At 35.7% G+C, this 4,106-nt stretch overlaps 1 pseudogene; it reads left to right on the top strand.

The window, feature by feature from the left end:
* Positions 1-547: 547 nt before the first annotated feature.
* The window catches only part of LOC102811813, a 10,837-nt pseudogene continuing 7,278 nt past the window's right edge, over positions 548-4,106 (top strand).

Below are 4,106 nucleotides of genomic sequence, written 5' to 3'. Positions count from 1 at the left end.
AAAAATTATAGCCTCAGAAACCTTATATAGGGTCACTATGAGCTTGAACTGATTCTATGGAACTTAATTTTTTTTTTTTTTTAATGCTGCATCAGTCCACTTGTGGTTAGTACAAGATGTATCTACAAACTAGGCTTTAAATGTTAATTCTTCAGACAGCTAAAGAACCCCTCATGAGGCTCCACATGTAGATTGAGGGTGAAAAGGTAGTATAATAGTAAGTTCTTGTTGTCAGATATCCTCTAGCATGTCACAACTCATAGAGAAACTATCCTATGTCAGAAAGAAGAAATACTGATCAATCCTTCTCCTGCACCACAATTGTTAACTTTCAGCCCATTGTTACAATTACTGGATCAATCCATCTCACTAATGGCCTTCCTCTTTTTTACTGAACATCGTCTTTATAAAACTTCTCCAGGAACTGAGCCATCTGATAACGTGTCCTAAATATGTGAGACAAAGTCTTGCCATCCTCGCTTCTAAGTAGATTATTGTCTCCTTTCAGCATCTGTAATCCCAGCATTCCTTGAAGTTCTTTCTCGATATGTCCTGGCATCTATCTTCCTCTAGATCTAGGAGATTCACAGTGCAGGGACCCCAAGTCCAAGTGAAACTCCACTCCCCGCTCTTCAATCTTGGTGGAAGTAGATCCCACAAGAAGTCAAAACCAACTGGCATCAGGCAGGCATGTACAGCTGGCAGGCAGGTAGGCAAATCTGGCAGGTAAGAAGGCAGGCTTCTGATGGTTCCAAAGATCAGCAGAAAATAGAGCAGGGCACTAGCAAAAGTCCAAAGAAATGGAAGTTGGGGGACAAGCACGTGAAAGATCCAGACCCAGTAGAAAGCAAACAAGTTTTTCCTGAATGTCTAATATTGGAAGCAGGCTACATCCCTGAGGAAACACCCTTTCAATTGATTTAATATTCATAGAGGAACACATCATAGAGTTAATTGCATTGTATTAGATCTCATTATGGGGATAACTACTGCTCAACTGGGAAACCACTGAGAATCTTGGTCCAGTTAACACAAAACTTTAGTTATCACAATAGACTTCCTCTCAGTCTATGTACAGGTTCCTCATGAGCACAATTAAGTGTTCTGAAATCCATTCTTTACAATGAATCAATGCATTTTATTGCATAGTCAATAATGCACAAGTGAACATCTTTCAAGCATTCTCTGCTTTCAGCTTAGTTCCATATAGTGTCAGCAGTGATATCCCTAGTTTCACATCCTATTCTGAATATATCTTGGATTTATGGCAGTTCCTTGTTGATATACTACTGCAACTATTTAAAAAATTATATCCAGGAGATTTTCATGCCAGTAGAGTGTCAACAAGCATGGTGAATGTTCCTAAAACCTGCCAGACTTTCTGTAAGAAGTATGGCAAGCACCAACCCCACAAAGTGACATAGTACAAGAAGGGCAAAGATTGTCTGTATGCCCAGGGACAGTAGCATTATGACAGGAAGCAGAATGGATATGTTGGGCAGATGCAACCAGTTTTCCAGAAGAAGGCTGAAACTACAAGAAGATAGTATTGAGGCTTGAATATGTTGAGCCAAACTGCATACCTAAGAGGATGTTTTCTATGAAGAGATGCAAGCATTTTGAACTGGGAGGAGATAAGAAGACAAAGGGCCCGTTGAGCCAGCTCTAAGTGCCGTCTTGTTTTATTATTAAAACAATGAAATTTTGATATTATATTAAAAAAAATATTAAGGAAAACCTTATTTGCACATGATATTAATGATAATTTTGAAGATTTCCACATTCCACTAGGCCACCTGTATTTGGAATGAGCACAAATATTTCCAATCCTTTGACTAGGTAACTATCTTCTTGATTTCTTTACATAGATGAGTCAGCGCCTCAAGTACTGCATCAGTTAGTAGAAACATTTTAATTTGCATTCCATCAATTCTCAGAGTCATGATTTTTGCCAATACCATCAGTACAGCTTGAGCTTCATCTTTCGGTACCATCAGTTTTTCATTAAATACTGCCATTTGAAAAGATTGAACATCGATCAATTCTTTTTGGTACACTGATTCTGTGTATATTTCCCATCTTCCTTTGATACTTTCTGCATCATTCAAGATTTTGACCATAGAATCCTTCAATATTTCAACCTGAGTCTTGGATTTTTTAAAAATTTCTTTCAGCTTGAAAATGCTGAATGTGCTCTTCTGTTGGATTTCCTAACCTGGGTCTCTGCACATTGCATTATAATACTTGACTTTGTCTTCTTGAGCTGTCCTTTAACATTTTCTACTCAGCTTTTTTAGTTTATCCTTTATTCCAGTCACTTTAGCTTCTCTAAGTTTGACAGCAAGTTTCAAATTATCTTTTTACATCCATTTTGGTCTTTTCTTTCTTTCTGTGTTTTTAGTGACCTTTTGCTTTCTTCATATATGATGTCCTTGATGTTATCCCACAACGTTTCTGTTCTTTGGTCATTATCTAATATCTCAAATCTGATCTCTAAATTGAGATGTTCTCTGAATTCAGGTGGTATATATTCAAGGTCATACTTTGGGTCTATGTACCTGTTTTAATTTTCCTCAGCTTCAATATGAACTTGCATATGAACAACTGATGGTCTGTTTCACATCAACCTTTTTTTGGCTGATGATGTTGAACTTCTCCATCTTGTTTTCCCACAGATACAGTCCATTTGATTCCTGTGTATTCTATCTAGTGAGGTCCACATGTATAGTTGCCTTTTATGTCATTGAAAAAAATAATTTGCATTGAATAAGTCATTAGTTTTTAAAATTCTATCACATCATCTTTAGTGTAATCTATATCACCAAACTATATTTACCAACTACTTATCCTATCTCTTTGTTTCCAACTTTCACACAGAAATCACTAGTAATTATCAATATGTCTTGATTGGTGTTTGATCAACTTTAGTTGGAAATTGGAAGACTTCAATTTTATAATCACTGATTTTAGTGATTGGTGAGTAAATTTTAATAATAGTGGTATTAACTGGCATTCACTGTCAGTGTATTAATAATATCCTTTCACAGGTTGCATTGTACTTCAGTACAGATCCTTAAACACTATTTTTGATGATGTATATGATGTCATTTCTTTTCAATTTGTGATTTCCAGCATAATAAACAATGTTGTTGTCCAATTCAGATGGGCCAATACTAGTCCATATCAGCTCATTAACATTAGGTTATTGATCTTTATTTGCTCCATTTCATTTTTGAAGACTTCCAATATTCCTAGATTCATTCTTCATATCTTCCATCTTCTAGTTATGAAAATAAGTTTGCAGTTATTTTTCTTGTGTTGTAGTCCATGAGAAAATTAAAGTCATGAAAGCTTTACTTCATACACATCATTAAGGACAACTTTACTTTGAAGAAGGAGTTCTTTCCCAGTCATATTGAGTGACTTACAACCTGATTGACTCATCTTCTTGCACTATATCATATAATGTTCAACTGCTATTAATAAGATTTTCAGTGGCAAACATTAAAATGTGTGTTCCTAGTTTTTCTTAGTCTGGAAGCTCTGTTGAAACCTGTGTATGATGGATGACCCTGCTAATATTTAAAATACCAGTGGGATACATTCCAACATCATAACAACACACAAGCTATGATAGCATAACAGTCTGGTAGATTAGTGGTGGTGCACCCTGTATAGATCAATCTATTATTTGGCAAAATGTTAGCAATGGGGATGCATACATTTCAGACTTTAGGTTACTAAGTATCATAATCTCAAGGGATCGCCAGTCTCTATTCATCCAGTAACCAGTAAATCTCATCCATTTTATGATTTTCAATTTTGTTAAATACATTTTTTCCTACTTTATCCAAAACACTATGATAAGATCCCTTTCAGAGCAGTTGGTGGTGGTACCTGCACACCATGTCTTCCTGGTCTTAATTTGCATTGAATAAGTCATGGGTTTTCAAAATTCCACTGGAGTAATTGTTTCCATGAATTTTTATTATTTTCTTGACTCTTTTTACTTCCAGAAAGGCAGAAATAAATAGTTACACCTTATATGATTGTTCACAAGCTTTTAAAAACCCAGTTAAGGAGGAGAACAAACAAGATGGCGGATC

This window comes from Chrysochloris asiatica, unplaced genomic scaffold (assembly GCF_000296735.1).
Source record: "Chrysochloris asiatica unplaced genomic scaffold, ChrAsi1.0 scaffold00170, whole genome shotgun sequence".
Classification (NCBI taxonomy): Eukaryota; Metazoa; Chordata; class Mammalia; order Afrosoricida; family Chrysochloridae; genus Chrysochloris; species Chrysochloris asiatica.
The sequence above is the reverse complement of the archived record's forward strand: the minus strand, read 5'-3'. Positions and strand labels throughout refer to the sequence as shown.